Consider the following 24,305-nt stretch of genomic DNA (forward strand, 5'->3'; position numbering starts at 1 on the left):
TAGTGCTTCTATTTACACTAGAAGTGTTGCAGACAAACATTATATTTGATGTTAATTCTGTTCTCCTGTGAGGGGTTACGAGCAAGGAATGAGCCAGCACTCAGGTGATTTCCTGTAAACCTGCTTCCCACCTTAATTTGTAAAATAAAGGAGAGCTGATGATTGGGCAAATAAAAGGGAAGGTGGAGCAGAAAGTGAGGAAAGAGAAGAGGGAGAAAATGGAAGAGGGAGAGGACACAGAGGAGGAGGAGGAAGAAGAAAAGCAGAGCAAAAGCACATGGCCTGGAGAAACCGCAAGTTCTAAGGGGTCTCATAGATGTGGAAGATGGTAGTGTAGTGGTAGATCTGCTCAATCTAGGTGCACAGCATGTATTCATACTAATTGTATAGTGTTTTCATTGCCCAGGCATATTTGGGTTGGAGATTTACCGCAACATAGTATTCCTTCAATAAGATACCTAGAAAACAAGAGATGACGTGAAGGGAAGAGGCATACTGTGTTGCTTTTATGGCATAGATTTTCTTTCAACAAAAATAATTGTGCATGTACACATCCACAATAGGGAGCTATGACTCTGTCAAGACCTCTAGGTCCTCTAAATAACAGAGCACAGTCCAAATTCCACAGGGGACTTGGGGTGTTCTGTTCAGCCTGAGCTCCTACATGAGACAGTGAGCGGCAGAACCCGACAGCACACCTCTTGAGCCAGCCCATGGATAACCTTGTGCATATTTTGTTCACTTTCATAAACATCTCATGCGTGACATCTATGAAATAAGATGCACCATGGTCATTTCTTTTCTCATTCCTATGACAAAGTACCTGACAGAAGCAACTTAAAGGAACAGAGGCTTATCTGACCTCAGTTCTAAAGGATATAGCCCATCACCATGAGGATGGAGGAGTGACACCAATCCACAGAAGCAGCAAAACACTGAGATTACTCCAGGTCACATCATGGCAGCCAATCAGGAAGCAGAAAGCAAAGCCTCCAAGAATCCTTCTGATAGAGTCCATGTTACTATCTGAAACCTTGTGAGCACAGTCTCATCTATGAGTGAGCACATTCATCTACGGCATGCTGGTAACCCAAGTTCTCATGAAGATGACCCATTAAGCACTGCCTAGAGCATACAAGAGCTTTCCTAGACTACATCATCAAATCTTCCACATTACCCCCACAAAGTAGCTCCAAAGGTTTAAATGCGCTTGGTCATCTTCACCACACTGAGGATTTGCTCCTGGAGCCCAGCTTCTGCATTAGTTCCTTTTGTCACCGTAAGAGTTAGTTATGTCACAGCAGCCAACCAGGATGTGGACAGTGAAACAGAAAGAAGCCAGAGACAGTAACAGACACCTAGTCTCTCGTACCTCTCAAATTCTCCACAACCTCCAAAATTGTCTCCACCAGCTGGGGAGCAAATAATTAAAATGTAACCCTGTTCAGAACATTCTGGATTGAAACCATAACACCTAGAAAGCAATGCATGAAGGCCGATCGGGGTGGTGAGCATAAGCCTTGAACACAGCACAGCACATAGTAAATGCTCAGTAAGTCCGTGATAGGACACTTCCTCATCCTTCTACTGGAAAAGAGGTTGTTAACGTGATCAGAATAGAACTCTTTGATGATGCTAAAGTCTTTCATGCCTTATGTAACCCAATCAGTCTACTGAAAGGCAGAAAGCATTCTTACCAGAGCAGTTTCCACGCCACACTAGAGTGCTGATGTCAGGCTTCCTCCCCTGGCCTTCCTGTCATCACAGTGTGTCACATAAATTAGAGCGCCCTGGGCATTGTAATTTAGAGTTGCAAGTGTGCACATTCTTTTCCTGGATTTATGTGGATTTCCACACAAATCGGAAGTTTTGGCTTACTGCTTTATGTTTTCATTTAGTTAACTTTCCCTTACAGATGTAAATGGCTAGATTGCTAAGTATTTGGAAAGCAAAGAAAAGGAAAAGCAATCAGCCATGACTCTGCCACCTTCACAGATGCATGTCAGGATTTTCCTATAAACTCTGTTTGTATGTGAGCTACAGGCATCAACATTACAATGCAAATAACCTTGCTTCCCACTGTTCCTCTTCACATTATATTGAAATAGTTTCCTTATTATGGCAAAGTCTTTTTTTAAATATTTTTATTAGATATTTTCCTCAATTACATTTCCAATGCTATCCCAAAAGTCCCTCATACCTTCCCCCCCACTCCCCTACCCACCCATTCCCACTTTTTGGCCCTGGTGTTCCCCTGTACTGGGACATATAAAGTTTGCATGTCTTGACTAGTTGCATAATACTCCAGTGATCAGCAACCAATGACCAACTAGCTAACAGTTTGCTATTTTATTTCAATGTTTTTCTCTTATTTTTCAATAATCCTGTAATCAACATTTGTGTGTATGGGTAATTAAGAATTTATCCCTTAGTCTAGATTTGCATTTGATTTAAAAAATTACACTAGGGAACAGCCAATATTTCATGTGAGTGTGCTTCTTCCTTCAGAGCGACCAGCCACAGAATTCACACAAAGCTGCCATAAGGCGCTCTAAAATTTACCAGAGACACACTGAACGGCAAAAGTCAGCACTTTATCTGGCTGCTAAAACTTCTCTATCTATGGTTAATTATACCCAACATACAAAGTAGGGTTTGGGAAACCATCTCTTCCTGTCATACAAATTACACTTCTCAACCCATGTCTAGACAGGAAGGACAACATACTGTCATTGAATGCCACTGAAAGAAACTCTCCACAATGTGAGCTGAATATGTATACATCTAAAGTTCTTCCCTGATGGTATTTGATGGCTATTTGATCATTTCTACCCATGCTTTAGTAGCAATCATATGGTTATCTTCTATTATCTGAAGGAAACAGTAAATTCATTTCCATAAAAACTACCATACATTGATGACTATTGGTATTTGGTGAGTACGGTAGCCTAGGGTGCAATTTAGTGGTAGCAGGCTTACCTAAAACCCTTGAGGACCTGAATTCGATCTCTTGCACCACACATATACACACATACACAAAACAAAATTCTTAGTGAGCCCTAGAGAATAGATTCTTGCTGTTGCCTATAGCTCGGGCAAGGTCTCTTGGTGTCTGGGTTTTACCTGGCATGTCCGTTTTTATCACTACAATACCAAATTTAGCTAAGTATGGTGACTCACACACGTAATTTCAGTACTGGAGAGAGTAGGGCAGAATGATTAGAGCAAGTTCAGTGCCAATCTGTGTTCCATAATGAGTTCTACCCCAGACTAATCCCTGTATATCTAAATTACAAATTTAGTAGCTTAAAGCAGTACAGTCATTGTGAAGTGCTTGATGGGTTCTCAGGACTGTGTTCCTGTTGGAAGAAGCTCTAGAGAAGAAGGCAACGTCTTACCTATTCAGTCCACCAGGGGCTGCCTGCACTGTTCAGTGCGTGGCTCTTCCCTCATCTTCAAAGTTGACAGTGCAAACATCTTTCCTCTCTTCTCCTCTCTGCATCCATCTTCATGTCACACTTTCTTATCTACTCCTCTTAGCAGGATCCCTGTGTCTACATTACTGGGCCAACTCAGAGAGTCCGTGTGAGGACCCTTTTGCTATAAGATCATATATTTTACAAGGGCTGTGTTTTGGGATGAAGATGGCTTTGTGCAGGCAGCTTTGTGAGGGTCTTAATTTGGCCTTTCAGAGGTAGGAAACAAATAGAGCTCAAAGAACAAGCTGCAATTATAACAGTGTCCCTGCAGGACCACTTTCCTCAGGAGTCTGCTTGCAACAGAAATAGCAATGCAACAATTATAATTCTGATCCTCTCACCTTAGCCAGAAGCAGGGGACAGAGAACACATTTAAAGGGCATGCGTTAATCCCCTCAGCATTCAAACCCCTGATGGTTCCACATGCATAATTTACCTTAGCTCATTATTTATTGTCATGACAACCCAAACAAGATTGCAAGAGCCTTGTCCCTGAAACAGAGATGAGAAATCCTGAGCTCCTACTCATTTAGTGACTCTCTGGGGTTGCATCAGGCCTGTGACTAGGACACACACAGCCTTAACTCCAGTGTATAGGCATTGTCCACCCTGCCAGGAAAACAGAAACCAAATTTGATCAAAATTAACACTTCTCAACGACACCAAGGAACCAGGTCAGGTGGTATAAGCCTGCCCAGTCGGAGAGAGTAGGCTCATGGGAAATACACAAACCCAAGGGAGCAGAAATCTACAGTGTTAGAACTACAGCAAGTATCAGCCTGTCGGTCATCTCCAGGCTACCTGTCTGGTCTGTCATGACCCTCCCCACAAAGGAAAAGATCTCATCTGTTGCTATGCCAGTTATGAGTGCAGGAGAGGCATGGAACAAGAACTAGGTAAGTGTTTATGTAAGAAATCAGAAACACTCCTTTGTCCCAGAAATAACCAACACAAACAGACATAACCATTGCATCATGGGGAGGATGGATGCTAAAACTGAATAAATGCATGTGGGGAAAAAAAACCTCCTCAGCAGCCAAAACAAACAGCAGCATGGCCAAGCACATGCATAATTTTTGGGAAAGCCCTCCAGACATAATCCAGAGCCTGCACTCACTTTTTAAAAACTGGCTGTGTGTTAAGCTTTTCACTGCTCCATTACTCTCTGATGAACACACATCAGCCAAAGGCAAAAGGGTCTCGAGAGATTATTTATTTAAAATGGTAGAATGACATAACACTGCTTCATTTTAGCAGAATTCAAAAGGTGCACCTAGCTGCGGAGCTCTGTGGGTAGATATAAAGATGCAAAGAGGATTGGTTACACTTCTCAGTGTGACAAGCTGCAAAGCCACAACCCTAATGTGGGTATCTCAGCTACCTTTCCTATTGCTGTTATAAATGCCTTGAGAAAAGCAACTCAAGGGATAAAGGACCTGTTCCAGCTTACAGTTCAAAGGCAGGAAAGTCGAGGCAGCAGGAACTTCAAAAAGCTGGCTGCAGGCCACATTGCATCATAGTTAGCTGAGTGCATGAATGATTCCCTTCTTTGTTTATAGAGGCCAGAAAATGATGCCGCAGTGAGAATGTCTTCCATCCTCCATTTACACAGTTAAAATAATCCCCATAGTCACCATAATCACTTAGCCTCACCTTCCAGTGAATTCAAGACCTAAACAAATTGACAGTTGAGATTGACTTTCATAGCCAATGTGTCTATATTTTAGACCCATTCTTTATACACATTTAACTAACAGAAATGGCATAGAGTCTGAAAGACACCGTACTTTTATGTGCAGGTAACGCTGTAAGTATGAGCATTCCTTGCTGTTCAGTTCTGACGATCAGCCAACAGTGACAATCATCATTGCCTTTGCATTTTGTACATGGACCTCAGCTCCCTTGAAGTAACAGGTTACTCCTGTCCTGTTGGTCTCTGGCCTAGAGCCCTAGGAGATTTTCAAGGCACACAGGTGCTCTATTTGTCAGTCTCTAAGCCTCTAAGTTTAGCCTGTGTATTGAATGAGTGGTTGAATCCTTGGGAAAGAAAATCACAGTCAACAAGAATTTCAGCAAACAGAAAGTTGCAGCATATTTCCAGAATCCTAACAAAACAACAAGTAATATTGTATTGTGTTTCTTTCTTCCCTGTGTGTTGTCTTCCATATACAAAGTTATTTTGTTTTTACAGTTTTTTTTTCATATAAAATCACATGCAGGTGTGCTTGGTGAGTGTGTGTGTGTGTGTGTGTGTGTGTGTGTGTGTGTGTGTATGTGTAGTTTTGTGCTTACAATATAAGCTTTGGCCTATGACATCCTGTACTCACAAAGCTTGATTAAAGCCAAAGAAGGTCCTAGCATTCCTTCAGTGAGAGTAGTTTTAACTCTAGCTCTGGAGTGATTAGGAGAAACTTGTGCCCACATCCCAGCTGTTATAAATCAGCCTGAAGTTTCCCCTACCCGAATAGAAAATCCTTTCGTTTTGCCTCCTTTAGATTTTGTAACCTGTGCCCTAAATTTAGAACCCCTCTGTTTCCTCACTGTGATGAAAGTCTCGTAGCCACCATTAAATTGCTCTACCAAGACTTCTTTAACAAAACACAGTGTCAGCCACTCTGTCTACTGTTCTAGTTGTTTTTTTTTTTCTACTAACATAAATATTTTTATGAACTCGCAAAATATTTTGGACATAGCCATCATGGAATTCCAGCTGATGATTAAAAAACAAACTGGGCTTGGGATAAAATTCAACACACTTTCCGTACTCCAGACTCGTTTCTGGTTGACAGAAAGCAAGGGGCCAATGCCTTAAAACCAAACATCATAAAACATGAACAAGAGAAGCCTTACGTCACTCGGGCCGCTAAGATGAGTTGAGGTGCTGAAAGCATTGTTTCACACTTGCTCAACTGAACAAATACATCTTTTCACACAATAAGTCTAAACTCTCGACCCTTCCAAGATGCCTATGATCCAAGACTCATTGCTTTCAAATTCCTCAATGAGAAAGTGTAGGAGGGAATTTGGTCTTGAACCAAATGCTTAAGTGTGGCATCAGCCAGAAAAAGGCACTAAAACTGTGCATTTAAGAATCAAAGCAGGGAGGAAGGTTAGGGGTAAGTCAAGAAGAAGGAAAGCACCAGGAAAATAAAGTTTTTAGTGTTATTAGCATTTATTTCTTTTCTTCCTTCAGAGTATTGTGTACTGACTGGGTATAGTTGGTTCTCATTTGATAGAACATTTATTGATGGTCTTCTAAGTCTAAAAGCAGTGTGTCTATTGTCCCTTGTAGTAAATGAGAAAAACACAATTGAAATGATAGACATCACCTGTCATATAGCAATAGAGGCATATTACCATTCTGTCATTGGATCCTCTCATCTTTCTGTCTCAGACATGTATTATTTTTAGGCCAGGATGACTGCTCCCAGGGTCCTTGGGAACCAACACTCTTCCTTAAATGGCTTATTATAATTACCCGATTTTGTCATTAACATTTTGACATTATACTTTTCATAGATGCAAGATAGCTCTTTTATTGACATGCATTTGACTTAATCCTGAATTGCATCAGAAATCATTAACAACAGGTAAGAAAAATAAATAAATCAACAGGGTCTCGCTGTGGTCAATGAACTTATACACACAGCATTTACCATGCCTCTGTAACGTTTTCTTAAAATGAAATGCTAACAATATAAACAGCAGGCTTTTACAATTTTCTGGGTTTTTACCAAAGCAAAACTCTGGGTTTTTACCAAAGTAAAAGTTGCTAAAATTACTTCATTTTGAGCCAGGCCTGTTGGTACTACCTATAATCCTAGTATGCAAAAAGCTAGGTCACAAGTCCAGGCTACCCTGAACTCCATACCAAGAAAACAAAAACAACAAGTAACAAAATAAACTATAAACAGAAGAACTAGGAGAGGACAGGAGGGAGAGCAGGGAGGAGAACAGGAAAAGAGGGGAGCTGCTGAAAGAGGAGGGGAGGATGGGGAGAGAAGGAGAACGGAGGGCAGAAGAAGGCAGAGGAGCCGGGAAGGAGAGACTGGAAGTCACAGAGTTGGCTGAAAATGGTTCACCTTCTACTCTTTCCCTGACCTTAGGTAACCTTTATCCTGAAGCTGAAGTGTTCCATTCCTATACATTCTTATTTGTTTATTATTTTACTAGGAGAATCACATAATAGGACAGTATTTGTTCACAGTACAGTATATGTCAGTAGTCCGATCCTTCCTATGACTCAATCATACTCTATTACACAGATGGATTGACTTTGACTAAGGTTCACTTACCTGCTGCCTATTGCCTCATGCCCTGGCTTCAGTTCTGTGACACTACAAGCAACAACCTGGCTTCCATAGTGTTCAAGCCTAGAGGGGGGTACAGGTGCTCACACACGAGCTCATCATCCACATAGCTGGATCTGAGCATGGTTCTCCCATTGCATAGTGCGTTGGACACAGCTGGCTTTGTTATGCTGCATTGTGTTGTGCTGTGCCACATTGTGTTGTGATGTAGTAATGTTATGTTACATAGTATTAGGTTGTGCTGTGTAATGCTATGGTTGTTATATAGTGTTGTGTAATGTAATATATTATGTTGTGTAGTACTGTGTTGTATTATGTAATATAATGTTACACTATGTTATGTAGTATGTTGTGTTATGTCATTTTGTGTTATGTTATATTATGGTTATGTTGTGCTGTGTTGTGTTGCTATTTTATGTTATATTATGTTATGGTTATGTTGTATAGTGTTGTGTTGTGTTATGTAATGTTATGTTATATTTTGGTTCTGTTGTGTAGTGTTCTGTTGTGTTATGTCATGTTACATTGTACTATATTATGTGGTGCTGTGTTGCTTCATCTATACAAGGGAGATGGAGTGGACATGCTATCATGTGGTTTTGGGTGTAGTACAGTAGACAGTAACCATACTGATAAACAAAACTCAACTCTACACTGACTTGTTCGCAGTCATTATAGTATTGGTTCCTTCCCTGTTGCTGTAATAAAATATTCTGATAAAACAACCCAATGGAGAAAGGGTTTACTTTGGCTTATAGTTCTAGAGGAGATATAGTCCATTATTGTGAGGAAGGCATGCCGTCAGAATCATGAGCAGTCATGTGGCTTCTTGACCACAAGGAAGGCTGTGGGGTTGTTACTTTGAAAGGTGGCTCAGCAGTTAAGAACACATGCTGCTCTTCCAGAGGACTGAAGTTTAATTCCTAGCTCCCATATCAGGCATCTCATAACTTCCTATAACTTCAGCTCCATCAGAATCCAACACTTTTGGCCTCAGTGGGAACCTGCACTCGTCCATCCTCACACATGTGCATATGACTTAAGTAAATAATTTTTATTTAAGGAAAACACATATAGGGGCTGGAGAGATAGCTCAGAGGTTAAGAGCACTGGCTGCTCTTTCAGAGGACCCAGGTTCGATTCCCAGCACCCACATGGCAGCTCACAACTGTGTGTAACTCCTGTTCCAGGGGATCCAATTCCTTCACACATTCAGCCAATGTGTATAAAATAAAAATAAAACACAACACTATACAAAACAACACAAGACAATATAGCATAACATAACATAACACAAGGCCAGCTGTGTTCAATGCACTATGTAATGGTAGAGTTGTGGCTCAGATCCAAGAATGACATAGTAATATCCCCTAAGCCAGCAGTTCTCAATCTATGGTTTACAACCCCTTTGGGGTCAAATGACCATTTCACAAGGACCATCTAAGACCATCTGAAAACACAGATACTTACATCACGATTCATAACAGTAGCAAAATTACATTTGTGAAGTAGCAACAAAAATAACTTTATGATTGGGGGTCACCACACATGAGGGAGTATACTGAAGGGCCCCAGCAATAGGAGCGTTGACAAACACTGCCCTAAGTGGTGAGTCCTATCCTTGCCTATATCCAATTCTTCCTACACACCTGCCGTGGGTCAGGCATTGTATGAGCTGTGTGAGGTTACAAATGATCAGGGCCTGCCCTCTACTGAGGTTGAGTACTATTTGGGGTATGCAGGAGAAATGACTTAGGAGATGCTAACTCAGGGAGGGCACAATTGCCAGAGTCCTGTGGAACAAGCCTGGATGTCCCCCTCAGTGAGGATTAGTGTCACTGTGGTGGTGATTTCCAAATTATGCTACAGCTCTGTCAGTGCTTCAGGGACAAGGGTACCTGATGTGGACAGACGATTCCCTGGGTTTTGTTTTTATGCAAGAATGGGGCAGTGTAAATTCACACAGCTATTTGCAACAGCTATTTGGCAGCATGTACCAAGACGGACATAAAACATGCGACCCTTTTGACCCAGTAATTCCACTTCTGGGAAACTATCCCAAAGAAACTATTCTAAATATGGATGAAGTCTTGTGCACAAAAATATTTACTGCAATCTCATTCAGACCAGGAAAGAAAGAAAGCTTCACTGTGCAATCATAGAAAATAATATCAAATAAATTACAAAATTACTACTTTATGGATATTGTTTGTCTCTAAAACTAATTTAAAAAAAGAGTCCTTATGATATACTATTAAGTTAAAGAGAAAGAGAACACAATGTACCAAGATAGTAAAAGCTTTTGAATGAACTATACACACACACACACACACACACACACACACAAATAGACAAAAAAATACAAAATGACAATGGTGGTTATCTGAAAGATAGAACTATAGATATAAATCTTTGTACCTTGTCCTTATTATAAATTTTATTTAAAGAGAATGCCTTTAAAGTAAAATGTGGTTAATTCCCTATGGCAATTATGCTCGATCTGTGCTCGTAGAAAATAAGCATTGAGGTAAAAAAGGCCATATATGTATTTTTATCAAAAACTTCATAAAATGTTAATAAAAAGTTTTAGGAGTAAAAGCACACACGCACACGTGCACACACACATACACACACACACACACACACACACACACACACACACACCACTATGGTTTGGGTATTTTAAACATTCAATTTATGGGAAAGAATACTATTCCCAGAAGAGAGAGCTATAACATAAATCCTCTGTCCTAGGTCTCATGACTGACAATAATGACTTTGGCCTAAAGCCACCTGGTATCACTCCACCACCCGCCCCCCTCCATGGCCACAAAGAGATGTTCATGAGCAGAGGAAAGCAAGAAGAGTCTGCTAATCCAGACTCCAAAAGAACATTCCTTGGTTTTGTCTCTGCCAGGCCATGATGCCCAGTCATCTTCCCTGGCACACTGTGAGTGCTTGTTGGGTTTCCCACTCTCCCCCATGATGACATAGTCTGTAAAGACATTGTTTTGGCTGAAAAGATTGTTCATGCAAGAGATACCGCATGCTGCTAAATGTGCCTTTGTTGGGTCTAGGACAGCTTGGCTGCCATTCACAGGCCCATGTGCCAAGAGGCCTCACGTGTTCTTAACAAGAGGCCAAGCAGAGAACATGTGTCTCCCACTATTGGGACAGACATGTAGAAATACCAAAGCATTTGAAAAGACTTGAGATTGAGATTGATGGAAAGAAATGAATTCAGTGAATTATTAACATTATCATCATCATCATTATTATTAAAAACAATACATTTAAACCATCACCATTATTGTTACTCTCTTCATACATACTGTCATGAAATTGTCATTGTGTAGAATCTAGACTCTAGGTATTATCATTGAGTAACTCTCTGCAGACGAAGAGTGTGGCTTCTGAATGATTTTCAGAAGAGAGAGATAGGCAGAAAGAACACAGACAGAAAAGAGTGCTTAGTCAAGGCTAATAGCCAAAGCTATAGTGCAATGGTAACACATTTAAGATTTGTTGAGCACCTACTATGTACTGTGCATCAGGTGAGTCACTTTTTATGAAGTGTCTGAAGTCATCACTTCCTTCATCTTGAACTACAGAGCGGGGTCTGAAAAGCTGAGGTTGCTGTGTTATATCTATCCCTACAGAGCTGCAAGGCAGTGGGCTGTTTCTCTTATTTAGAAGCCTCAGTTTCTACACAGCAGCAAAACGATGACAAAGCCTATTTCTTACTTCTCTGAGTGACCAGGATTCACTGTCTCTACTATAAATGATGTGCTGCATGAACGGGTGTTATTTTATGTCTTCATATTAGGAATCTCAATATTTATGCACTCATTCCCTTGGAAACTTCTTCCAGGTGGTGGCTAAACCTCTTCAGATAGATCCTATTCTGGCCCATGGACATATTTCTCTGAAAGCCACCTATGGGCAATGCAGTGACTATCCCTGTCCACGAGTGGAGGAGCTGTCCCTTGCCCACTGGACGTATAAGCAGACCTCTGGCTGATGGAGCGTTCTGGGAGGCTAAGTGCAAAGTAGGTCTCACATTCCACCCAATGCCACCTACAGGCTGGAAAGCAACACTTCTTCCATTTGCACTTTGAGTTCTTTTCCTTTGCTTTGGCCCCTTGGCACATTTGCATGATGAGAGGCTCTTCAGCCAACTCCTTTTTAGTCTTAACAAGGTAAAGGTTATTGTTAGCTGGCTGCCAGGGGCTGCTGGTTTCCTGGCCCAGCTTGAGGTGAGATCCCAGATCCCACATCCCTTTTGGGTTCTCTCATTTTCCTTCATGGGGGACATTACCCACAGGTGCCATTCTGAAGCCAGACTTGCCCTGTTGGCCTGGGAGGCACATCCTCCTCTTTCCCTCTCCTTGAGTCTAGCCACTGAGGCATAGCCAGAATTAAAATCCCAGAAGCGCTTCTTGGCTGCCTGTGTCCCACCCACCATCTAGTTGGACACTTAGGAGAAGTAATTATGATGGAAACTTGGGACCGTAGGATGTTTCACTTGAAGCTCAACTCTTCAGCTTGGCCCAACAGTTACCCTCCTGAAGCTTCAGCCTACGTGGATATGCAATAGGAATAATACTATTCATTTGTGGGTTATCCCGGGCCAGTCTCCTGTCATGTGTGCACTAAACTGGTAAACAGGTCCTCTTTCCTTGTCCTCATGGAGGTTGAAATGGGCTACACTGACCTAGCCAGCTTTTAGGAAAACAAGGCAAAAGTCAGGCCCTGGCTCGCTGCAAAGGTCCTGAGTTCAAAGCCCAGCACACAACAAACAATACAAGAGAGCTATTACCTTCATTATCAACAGGTTACCATTATCAGCCTCATTGTGAAGGGCTTTATTGCCTTAAAATGCAACCAAAATTTCAGTCAAAATATTTTCAAATCAGTTACCTAATCTCAACAGCACTCCAACACAGCCACTGCCTAGTGAATTCTATACCCACTTATAAAGTAGGCAGATGCCTAGCAAATACTACATTCTCAACACCTCTGTTCACGATGTAGTCTTTGTCACCAGAGATTTCCATTTTCTTTGCATCGAAAAGTATAATTAATCATTAGAATAATTTTTAAGCAGCCAAGTGATATTGTTAATTAATCCATCTAAAGTCTGCTCTTTGGTTTCACTTTAGCCACAGACTGGAAGGCAAATTCTTGGCGAGATGGAGAAGACAGGGAAGAAGTGTCAGGTGAAAGATAGCAGGCAGTTGGCAATGGAAAGTAAAGCTATAGCCTTCATTCTTGATACATGCTCATGAGTGGTTACCTAGAAACTCAATCAGGATCAAATATTCTTTCTGCTTGTATAATCACATTTGGTTAGACTTAGTCATTAATTCAGCCAACATATGCTGAGAATTTCATAACTCTAGACCTTGGGTGGATATGAATTATAGGTTATGTAAGAATGAATGGATAAGGGTTATTGTTGAAAGACAGGGCTGGAAATATGGCTCCATGGTTAAGAGTACTTGGTGTCTTGCAGAAGCCCAGAGCTCATTTTCTAGTACCCATGTCTGGGTGGCTCATAGTCACCTGTAATTCCAGCTAGGGATGTAATGGCCTAGCCTGGCTTCTCTGTGCACCTGCACACATGTGCACACAGGCACACACACACACACACACACACACACACACACACACACACACACACAATTTTAAAAGGCTTCTCTTTGTAAGGTGTACAGTCTTTTACCTAGATCTGTACCAGGTTACTTTATGCACAAAAATCTGTCTTCCCATACTCAGCCTCAAGTTCTTTCAAAGCAGAGGCAGGTTGTCTCACTTGTACTGAGGCTCCTCCCAATAAATCAATTTCAGCATCCCTGCTAGAGATTTACACAAACTAAGAGATGAGCTAAAAGACACATTGAATCACAAACGAAGACAAAGGACTGAGGAAGAGGAGAGATCTTCCTTCAGAGCTGTGCATAGCTAGCTCAGTGTTTTTGTGTTTTCTCTAAGGCAACAGGAGAGTGTGAAGGTGTCATGAAGGACAACATGATATCAAGAACTCCCTGATTGGAAGCTGCCAGTGTGGAAAAGGTGTGCAGAGCGACTTGTGTGTAGTGTCAGAGGGCAGCTCTCATTTATTGCAAGCTGGCCTTCTAGGTTGGTTAATGTGGAGAAGGAGCTGGGATTCTGGGAAGACTATAGGTCAGAATTCTGGATTTTCTTTTTTATGCAAGTACTTTTATTTGTTCNCTTAAATGTTTATTATGCTTTGAAAGTTTTCATGCAATATACATTTTTATCATATTCCTACTCCTCCCCAAGTCCTCCCAAATCCTCCCCACCACCCAACTTCAACTTCAACTTCATGTTCTTCCCCCCCCCTCTCTCTCACACACACACACACACACACATTCTCTCGTTCTCTCTCTCTCTCAAAAAAGAAAGAAAAGTCAAAAGTTTAAAAACAACAAACAAAAGCAACAACACATACACACACACACACACACCATTGAGTCCATTTTGTGTTGATCAGCTATTTCTGAGCATGGGTCCTGCCTGGAATGTGGTTGATATACCCAGTGTCACTGCATTGGAGAAAACTGACTATTTCTCTCCAAGAAGGTAACAGTTGTCAGTAGTTTCTTAATTAGGGGTGGGACTTTGTGTCTGTTCCCCCCTTCTCCATGTCAGTTTTGTCTGGTTTGAAACTGTGCAGGTTATATGTGCTGTCATAGTTTCTGTGAGTCCATATTAGCACAGGCCCTATTGTGTCTGCAACACACTATTTCTTTGAGGTTATCCACAACCTCTGGCTCTTACAATCTTTCTGCATTGATCCCTGAGCCTTGATGGAAGGGGACTGAGTTAGGACCAAGTTCCACTTTCTGCACATTTTCCAGTTGTAGGTCTCTGCATTCGTTACCATCTACTTTAAGAAGAAATTTCTCTGATGAGGGTTGAGCAATGCACCGATCTACGTATACAACAATGACGTTAGGAGAGGGTATGATGTGAAGTTCACAAGAAATCAATAGAAAGTTAAAGGGAAAAGAAGGATAAAAGGAGGAAAAAGGAGAGATTGCTCAATGGTTAAGGGTGCTTGCTGCTCACCCAGAAGGACCTGAGTTTGGTTCTCTATACATCCCCCCACATCCAGGGGATCTGTCACCCACTTCTGGCCTCTGCACTCAGGTACACATACCCATTCACAGTTACAAATAGGCACAATACATACAGTTAGAATTAGAATTCTGGTTTTTACAAAAAGAACGTGTTTGGTTATTTCCATAACATTGTACCAGTAATCCTGTTTGATTTGGCTGAACATGCGCCCTGCAATGTTCAATCTCTCAACAAGAAAATTCAATCTCCACATCAAAAATTGACTTGTGTGGACGTAGACCTCAAGGTAAAATGCCCAAGTAAATAATGTTTCAGTGCTTATCACTGAGATCCAAAGATTTCCTAGGTGGGCTTATGTCCATAAGGAGAGGATGAAGAGCACCCCTTTGCCCACCATCTTCAATGAAAGACTCTAGAAAGCCAGTGAGTTTGAAGGGCAAATCTCCGGGAGTTGATAGTAAAGATTTCAGACCAAGTCCCGAAGTTTAAAAGCCAGCACAGCCCAGGGCAGAAGCAGATCAATGACCCAATTCAATCAGCCAGGCAAATCACATGATCCATCTTCCTCCACTTCTCTGTCCCCTGTCAGCCCTCAGTGGAATGGTGGCAGACTGACAGCACCTCAGTGTGTGGGCTTTGGAAGCTGCCTTCCTTCCCGTGGCATTGCTCTTGTGCCCTGTCTATCAGTCTATGGCTGAGTGGTATGTCATTGTGTGGTTGCATCACTTGTCTTACCCATCCTGGGCTTTGCCACCCAACCAGCCAATATTACTTGGAAGCGCCAGGTCAATGAAAGATCCTGTCTGCAAAAGCAAGGTGGATGATACCTGATGAACAACATCTAAGGCTGTTCTCTGGTCTTTCACACACATGCACACATATACAGGCACTAAAAAGCACACTCCAAAGATGACATGCTCAAGTCTGTAGCTATCCACACATAAGGCCCTCAGAGTGGTGCTACTTGCCATGTTAGATTTTACATTCCAAGATTCTAGGACGACCTGTTCTCCAATGATTCCCAAATTCTCTTGAAACAACATGACATCTTTTCTTTGTAAAGTATACACTTGGACATTTGTTAGAAGCCTAACCCTTGCTCAACATGCCAAGGCACTGAAGACAAGTTTAGAACCATTTTCCTTTCCAGAACACACAGCCCATAGTTAGGGCCTGCAGCAAACCCAAGTTTTCCTGAAATTTCTGTAATAAGTTATCAAAGAACTCCTTCTTCCAGCACACAGAAAGTTTTATGGAAAAAATCTTGATAGCCACATAAAAATCACACTTCAGAATTTTCAGTGTACAAAATAGTGGTTTATAAGAAAAAAGGTGTTTTAAAGATGTTTTGAACTTAAGTAGGACATGCTCGATTTTGGTTAAAGGATCTTAAGAGTCAAGAGAGCTACATGGTGTCAACCACTCTACTGATATGCAAAATGATGACTGATCCTGGGTGTCATATGAATGATTACAGACAAAACAATATGATGTCAAACATTTGCTTGAAAATAACTAAAAGACAGGAAGGAGAAAGGCAATTAGGAGTATGAGGGTGTCAAGCCAACAGCATCAGCCTTCGTAAGCACAGAAGAGGGGTGGTGGAGACACGAGCTCACTAGACACACCCTTTGTCTTCTAAGTGAGTTTGAATTTTCCTGTACATTTTTGCTTACAAAAATACTTATGTTTTGAATATAAAAAGTGATAATTTGTACAGAGATAAGGAGTATAACCCTAGATAGATGTTATATTCACAATAATGAGTATTTGTACATATCCAGAAAAAAAAAAAAGAAAAGCCAGTGTCCTCTACATGTGAAGTTAGGAGTAGGGACTTGGTGAGGCTGTACTTAGTGGACAGAGCTTGGCCATCAGGAAGAGACCCAAACTGTAGTTCTGTCTTAGAATGAAAACATGGCAAAAGTGGTTAAAGTCGACACTGTGGATGCTATTTCTTCATGTCTGAACTAAGAAATCAGGCAGCTATATTCTAAGGCAGGGGAACTGTAAATCCCCACTGAGTTCAAAATGAAGTCTTGCTTTCTTCTCTTAAAGTTGCATGCCCAGGGTCTGGGGCAGTGCCTCACACACAGTAGGGGTCATTATACTTGTTCCATCAATGAACCAGTGTGTTCCCTTAAAAAAAAAAATCTAACCCCTTTTATCATCTGAACCTACTTCTTCCCTATAATAAACATCGGTCCCCGTCAGAGGTCAGGCTGAATCTTTTCACTGTTTTAGGCCACTTTGTAAAGGCACAAAGTGGCAGCAGCTACCAGCTCTGCCTCCATCATCCTTAGCAGCAGCAGAAGGGAAAAAAGTCAACAATCTGCCCAAAGTGACTGCTCACTACCCTTCTAGGCTTCTACCTAATAGATAGATAGGTAGATAGATGCCAAGATAAAGAACTGGACCTCCCATGATGAGCAGAGCCATACATGGTCAAGGTACACCATCACACTCACACTGGTCAGTGCCCTCTATTCATCTTCTTCTACATTGGATGTTCTGATGTAGTATTCTCTTGGTCTGGAAGTGTTTTCCTGCTCCTCTGCTTGTTGGCTCTTCCTCCTGCTTCATATTTAGGTGATATCATTCCTTTAGGCAGACATACTCTGAACCATACATCAACTTTTGACCTATGAAGCACCCTCTAATCCCTCTCTGTCTCTTTGGAACACTCTCCAAAATACATTGAGTTGATTAAAGATCTGTCCCTCGCATGAAATAAATGAGGAGTAAACTCATCTTTCTCCCACCAGTTGTTTGATTCCCCCCCCCCTTATCTTTTCATGACCTAGCAAGCAAGTTCTTTAGCTTTCTGGTAGTACTAGACACACAAACACTTCAGTTAGTCTGAATGACTCATCTTCCAATATTAAAGAAAATCATCTAAAAACATCTATTACTCATCCGTTACAAAACCTGCTCCTTCTCCATGGCTTCAGCTCACGATGTAGGATGCTAATTCTCACCACAACTCTCACCCACTCTCGCTGAGTCTTGTATAATAAGCTCAAAGGGTAAGAAAATGAGAGAAAAATGATCAAACTATGTAAATGATGCCTATATACCCCACTCCTGGCTGTTGCCACCTGCTATCTGCCTCAAGTGTTCAAATGTCAACTCTGTCAAGTAAAGTCACCAGAGACATCCCTTTGGACTTTCATGCTTTACAACATCCTAGTATGGACAATTCACTCCCAAGCTGATGCCCAGTGAGGTCCTCCAACCAAATCAGCTTCTGTGTCCTGGGGGAAATGCCCTGTGGTAGCCAAAGGGCTGGTATAGATGGTCAGGTCCCATCTAGCTTTCCAGGGTATTTATTTCCTAGAATACTTGTTACTCCATAGCTGGCCCTGCTCTGCCTTCTCCTCTCATGTTAACCTTTGCCTTCCAAATGTTCAAGCTGGGAGTCAAACTTCCTGTGGCTATTTCATCACATGTGCATGACCAGACGCCTGTAAGCCTCTCACTCACAGTCCAGGTAACAGTACAAGGTAAGGGTGTGGAGGAAGGTATAAGGGGCTTTAAGGATAGCATTTGAAATGCAAATGAAGAAAATATCTATAAAAATGCCTTTAAAAAAAAGAAAGAGGTGCAGGCATTTGTTGCCAGAAAAAAAGAAAAAAAAAGAGCTACCAGCAGCACTCTCCCCACTGGCACCCCAACCAATTCAGTGATTTCTTTTAGGTTCTTGTCAATTGTACGTTGAAAATGAATGAGAGTGCATATTAGAATCTTCTCATTTTTAATCAGCTCCCTGAAGGTACTTGGGCACTCATTACTGGTCCGCTTTTCTCTGTCTTGGTTCCTCAACTGAAATTCCAGAATAATAGAAATGCTTAACATCTTGTCAAGCACAGTTCTGGGACAATTTGATGGATAGTGTCTTCTCCATTCAATTTTAATTCTATAAGAATTCTCTGACTTTGCTATAAAGTAAGCATTCTGACCCTGGTACCATACTGTACCAGAACAACAAGATGAGGGCATGATCAAAAGAAGAAGATGAGTGAGAGGTAACAGTTCTCAAAGCCTATCTACCCATCAGAATCACCCAGGGAACTTTGGGGAAAAAACACAAAGTTTATACATAGGTTTGCTAGTTCAGTACACCTAGTTTAGAACCATTGAGTTATGGTGCATAGAAAGGTCCAAATGTTAGGAGAGGTTAAGGTAGGGTCTTGTAAAAGCTTCAGAGTATCACGGAGAGATTCTGGAGGAAGAAGTGATGAGGAGACAAAATAAACAAATGGAGAAAGGGACTGGAGAGGACTTGAGTCAACAGGAATCTGCCCATGGGGAGGCTAAAATGATAAGATTGATTTCTAAGATTGCTCAGTGTACCTGTGCTGAGGAGGTAAGAGCTGCATCCATGAAGCCCACAAGACTGCAAACTGTGTGCAGAGAAACTTGGTCTTCTAAAGTTAGCAACACCCTAGGAGGAAAATCAGTAACATGGCAGGCCGTCTTAATTACAGATCACACTCCTTACAGCATGTACCTGTAAAAGTAGGACAAGAGAATGTAGCGAGGACTGAGGACCCTGAAGTTTGTTATCAGCTCATTCAGTATCATCTGGAACCATCTTTTTAAAGCAATTCTACTTACTAACAAAATGCATGTGTGTGTGTGTGTGTGTGTGTGTGTGTGTGTGTGTGTGTGTGTGTGTGTGTGTGTGTGTGTGTGTGTGTGTGTGTGTGTGTGTGTGTGTGTATGTGTGTATGTCCAGTGGGGTAATGAACCCACCATTGAGGGACAATTCTGCATACAGCTGCCCAATTTTGTATTTTGTAAATGTCACGTTGGTAGCTTCTAACTGGCTATACTGGATTGTGGAATGGAGGAAACTAGTAACTACAGTCTGTCCTGGACTTTTTCTCTTTCTTGAGAACTTGGGTTCCCAGGATGCTGTTGGGTATTCTCAGAACATTGGGTGGATTTGAATGAGTTGAACTGAATTAAATTGAAAGCCAAGTAAAACCTTCAGGAAAGTAATAGCAAGAGCTGAGAGGAAAATAAAATATACGCTTAAGAAAAAACAGAGTGAGATCCTAGCCTTGCAGCAAGTAGCGTGTAAAAACAGAATCTTAGGCATTAATCCAAGGCTCCCTTTGCCCCATTTTCTACCCATAATTTTTATCAGTGCTTCTGAAATAAGCATGATAATAACTGCATGAAATAGACCTAAAAAGTATTGTCCACACCTGAGTTTTGAAGATGCTAAGAGCGCATTTCAAAAGTTCATGCTCTCTGGAGAGAAAAGTAAGTCAAGAAAAATATAGATTGTATTGAGTTACCTGAAAAGAAAAGTGATTTTAGAAACGGCAAAAATCAATTGTGCGTTAAAAATACTATGATTCTTTAATGATATGAAAAATATTTGCACATAAAATGTGGTAAACACTAGCTGGGTATAGTGGCACATGTCTAATCCCAGCACTTGGGAGGCAGCCAGACAGACCTTTGTGAGTTCAAGACTAGCCTGGTCTACATAGTGAATTCTAGGACAATCAGAGCTACATAATGAGACTTCATCTCAAATAAAAAAAGAGAAGAAGGGAGGAAGAAAAAGAAAGAAAAAAGGAAGAAAGGAGAAAACGAATGAATGAGTGAACAAAGGAACAAGATGGAAAAGAACACACATCCCCAGTTACTGGTCAACAGATTAGTTCAAGTTCCCCAGCAGAGATTATTCTACTCTATGGGCAGCAAGAAAAGTCCATCAAAGTCGTCATATGTTTAAAAAAAAACTAAAAATAGACCTTGTTTAGATTTATAGCATTGACTTTTACACACTCTCTCACACACACACAAAATCAGTTCCTATGTCTTTGGGTTCCTCCTTTTTCCAAGTGAAAAGGACGTGACTGCCTAACCTAGGTATACTGGCTGTCTACCTCAGTGGAGAAGATGAGAAAAACATCTTGGGGTACTTTTCCATTATAGGGTCCCCTCCCTGATGCCTAAAATATTTGTAACTACACCTAAAAGTGTTTTGCTTTGGGATTTTTGTTTGTTCGGTTTTTGGGGTGTTTGTTTGTTTGTTTGTTTTTTAAGAAAAAGGAAAATGAGAAAAAGAAAAACCACTAGTAATTAATTAAGAGGCTGGGTCAAACAAAATTAAGCTTGTCTGTAGCTGACACTCAATGCACTTTATAAGTACATATTAAGGACTATAAGAAAAACTTATCAAATAGCTAAGAACAACCACTTTATTTGAGGATGAGAAGTAAAACATCAGCACCCTCTATGACTAGGATTCTACACTGATCTGGAAAATAAAATACCTGCCTGAGGTTTACAACTTCGCACATGCTATGATGCTATTCCAGTTTTGAAAGTCATCAAATTTAAAGGACCCTGACCTCAAGCTCAGTGGATGGACAGCTCAAGGTAATACACATTACATCAGAGTGAGAGCCGACTCACGTTCTTGGTCAAATCTGTGATCAGTATTCACTACCAAGACTCTAGGGGGAAAACAATTTCCTTCATTTAGAATTGTTACTCTTGAGAAGAATGAGGAGAAAAACAGGATAAAAACAAGATTTTTTTCACATAATTTCCATAAATGACATCATGCATTACAGATCACTGTTGCCAAGGAGATATAAGAAATACATATCAAATGGAAACAAGAACATTGATTGCAATACACATTGTACCTTCGGATTTGTCAGGAAATGCTGTCTATATGAAAAAGATGTATCCATCTTCTAAAATATGTGATCATTTGTCTACTCAACAAAGAACAAAGAAAACATCAATACAGTCTTGCAGTCCTTGCCTTTTGTAGTAGAACAAAAGGCCAACATCCTGCCATATTCACCAAGAATAGGGGTGATAGTTTTTGGACCCAATCTTAAATCCCCCAAGCAGTAAATGCTTCTTTTCTCAAAGATAACAACCAATTTCCAGTCAGTGAGTAATTTTTTTCCCGGAACCATCTGATTGGAAAATCAATGAAAAGAGGAAAAAATTAAATAAGCAATCTTTAAAAGAGGCCACAGCAAGAGAGATGGTAAGCTTCCAACCTCACCAGTCAAGGAAAGCCGGCACTTACAGCTTGTCCCAAACAAAACCGTAATTTTAACTGATCCCTGAGTTGAGCTCCACTGGATGAATGACTTCCAGGGCCTCTGGCTCTTTGGGACTAAACGAGAAGATTATTTTTAGCTCAACTATTTGGAAATCTTTGAGAACTTGGACCCGCTATTCTGTCTGGTACCAAAGCAAGTTTTTCACCGAGCTCTCAGGAAAGATCCTGACTTTTGTACACTGGGAATCCTGCAGCAACCTACCCTCCCAGAGCACGGTATGGTGTTTATTCTCTTTTTCAGACCTTTGGCAAATGTCACTATCATGGCCCATCTTCATTATGATGGAGGTTTTAACTTAGTAAGCAGGTAGCTCTACAGTAAAGATCCAGGAAGTGAAGACCTAGTTCCGAATTTCTGACTAACACTAGCTGCTTAGCCATGAACAATAGTTTTTAGCCCATTGCTCTTCTTGCAGCCTATCACAAAGGAACCCTTGGGTGAATGATATGGACTTGGGGTGAATCTGTAGACTATGAGAATATTTGCAAATGTCCAAGTTTCTTTTTGCACTGTTCGGCCATCACAGCACTTTACACAGAGCAGCCAGAACTATAAATCATGAGCTGCTGTTAAAAAAAAAAAAAAAACAAAAAAACCCTGATGAATATGTATTTTCTTTTTCATTCAACTTTTGTTGAGCTTCTACTGTAGTTTAGCTTGTTGTACATGGCAGAAAGATGGAGTTTATGTTTTGTCAGGGAAATGAGCATACAGATAGGTTTAAAACCAGTTGTGTGGCCTTGAGGGGATCCAAATACGTCTAGAAGAAGGAACCTCATCCAAACGGAAAATCAGTTCTGCACAGGAAAATGGGAGGTGCAAGTAGCTGAGGGGGCTCACCAGGGAAGGAACTATGGTGTAGAAAGCTCGGGTCTCCATCCTGTCCCAAAGTCACTGCCACCCCTCCTAGGGAAGCTAAAACAGATCCTGATATTGAGTAATGTCCACCTCAGGAGCCAAGGAGAAGTCCTGCTTTGGCCCTCCTAGTCACCTCTCATCATCCTAATGACTTCCAGGCAAAGCGCAGTTTGAACTTGAATTAATCAAATCCAGTCTTCTGTCATGAAGCAATAGTTGAACATTCAGTGTTTCCAACAAGATGTCAGTTCAAATCCAGGCTGTGCCATTTTGTGAATTATGAAAGTTTTGTCTCTGTGAATATGACTTGTTTAGGAAAATTGAATAAAAGATTTTTTTTAGTATCGGACCTTTTTCTGACTGGAGCATTTTATGATCATGGTGCCTTGAAAGTCAACCCATGTTGTAGCAGTCATCAAAGTGCCTTCTGATTTTGAAGGTTACTGCATCTGTGTACCATAGCTTATGTATCTGTTAGTGAACTCTTGGGCTGCTCTTTTGGGCAGTTGGGAATGATGTTGCCTTTAACAGGAGTGTGTAAATATCAATTTATATCCTGTGCTTAATTCCTTGTGAATTATTAATTCCAGAAGTGACACTACTTGACCATATTTGAGTCCTTGAACTATTTTCCAGCATCTAGGTTCTCCTGAATAACAATTTTTGTTCTTAGAACAAAAAAAAAAAAAAAAACACTATTTATAAATAGAACTCAAGCTACATATACATTATTCTGGAGGCTCAGTCTTTTACATTGACTTAATCTATGTCCCTCCAGGTGTTTCTTACTGCTAGTTTGGCAAGAAAGAATTCTATAACTATAAGAATCACATGCTACTTTGATCTACATCCTGCCTTAAAGAGTGTAAGGACATAGTTACATAAAATTGTTGTTATATGCATATTTTTAAAGGCATGATTTAAAATCTAAAAACCTGTCATTTCGTTATCCCTAAAGAAAAAGCTAAGATAGGAAATCATTTCCATTTAGCATTCAGGGCCTGTTTGAGATTAGCATTATATGCAGAGCTTTGATTTTCTAAGACCAAAGAAGCATAAAAGCAGGGAGAAAAAAAAAACATGTCAGTACATATTCTACATAAATTTGCATAATTCAAGCCAATGCGTGAAAGCGTACACAGGAGAGGGAACTGCTAATGGAAATGTTTTCTCCTGAGATTTAAAATATAGTCTAAGGTTGGATTATAATGTGTATTGAGTTGTATACTTTGATTAGTTTTATGCTGTGCAAATTACGTCTTTTCAAGCTGTCCAAAATCATTATAATGTAAAGTTTTGACTCATGAGGCTTAGTCTCAGTCAAAACAAACAAATTCCTTGCGATGCTTTAAACTTTGGGCTTAGATAAAAATGGATTGTTCAGGAGATGGTGTTGTAAATGTGCAGTTATATCGCTACCTTGCCACTTTTAATTAGAAAGA

At 40.8% G+C, this 24,305-nt stretch overlaps 1 protein-coding gene and 1 long non-coding RNA gene across 7 annotated transcripts in view; one reads left to right on the forward strand and one right to left on the reverse strand.

The window, feature by feature from the left end:
- The window catches only part of LOC110295114, a 42,670-nt gene extending 20,702 nt beyond the window's left edge, over positions 1-21,968 (reverse strand). The window contains exons 1-4 of the long non-coding RNA XR_002378008.1: positions 21,945-21,968; positions 21,735-21,852; positions 21,571-21,642; positions 19,250-19,323 (exon numbers count right to left, since the gene is read on the reverse strand). This is a non-coding gene — a long non-coding RNA (uncharacterized LOC110295114). The remainder of the gene's footprint in view (positions 1-19,249; positions 19,324-21,570; positions 21,643-21,734; positions 21,853-21,944) is intronic.
- The window catches only part of C1qtnf7 (C1q and TNF related 7), a 101,259-nt gene that overhangs the window by 62,235 nt on the left and 14,719 nt on the right, over positions 1-24,305 (forward strand). Inside the window, exons 1-2 of one of the 6 annotated variants that reach the window (XM_029477694.1) lie at positions 11,560-11,838; positions 13,784-13,864. The exons of 3 other annotated variants lie outside the window; for them this stretch is intronic. The gene's annotated coding sequence lies outside the window, so the exon portion shown is untranslated. Of the gene's footprint in view, positions 1-11,559; positions 11,839-13,783; positions 13,865-21,864; positions 22,221-24,305 lie in introns of those variants that run through there. 2 more of the 6 variants (XM_029477695.1, XM_021163591.2) reach the window with 2 other exon arrangements.

Source organism: Mus caroli, chromosome 5, assembly GCF_900094665.2.
Source record: "Mus caroli chromosome 5, CAROLI_EIJ_v1.1, whole genome shotgun sequence".
In the NCBI taxonomy this organism is placed as follows: Eukaryota; Metazoa; Chordata; class Mammalia; order Rodentia; family Muridae; genus Mus; species Mus caroli.